The following is a 281-nucleotide window of genomic DNA, read 5'->3' as shown; positions in this document are numbered from 1 at the left end:
TGGCCTGGCAGCGCAGCATCCCCTTCCCCAGGTACACCCTTCTGCTCTTGGGGCGGGGGGGCGGCGAGCAAGACAGAAAAGCCTCCGGCTTCTGTTGGCCTCGGCGAGCTCCGGCGGCCTGCTGCTTGCTCCCCGCTTTCCCCGCTGCCCCCACACCGGGTGCTCTCCGGTGCGGCAAGGGAGGGGGTTTCAAACCCGGGTAAGCGTGTGTCCCCCCTTCGCCGTCGCGCCCTGCACCCCGCCTGACTGGCTGCGGCGGGTCTCGGGGGACCACAAGGGGC

Source organism: Haliaeetus leucocephalus, unplaced genomic scaffold, assembly GCF_000737465.1.
Source record: "Haliaeetus leucocephalus isolate CR32 unplaced genomic scaffold, Haliaeetus_leucocephalus-4.0 Scaffold450, whole genome shotgun sequence".
NCBI lineage: Eukaryota > Metazoa > Chordata > Aves > Accipitriformes > Accipitridae > Haliaeetus > Haliaeetus leucocephalus.
Note: the sequence above shows the minus strand (reverse complement) of the source record.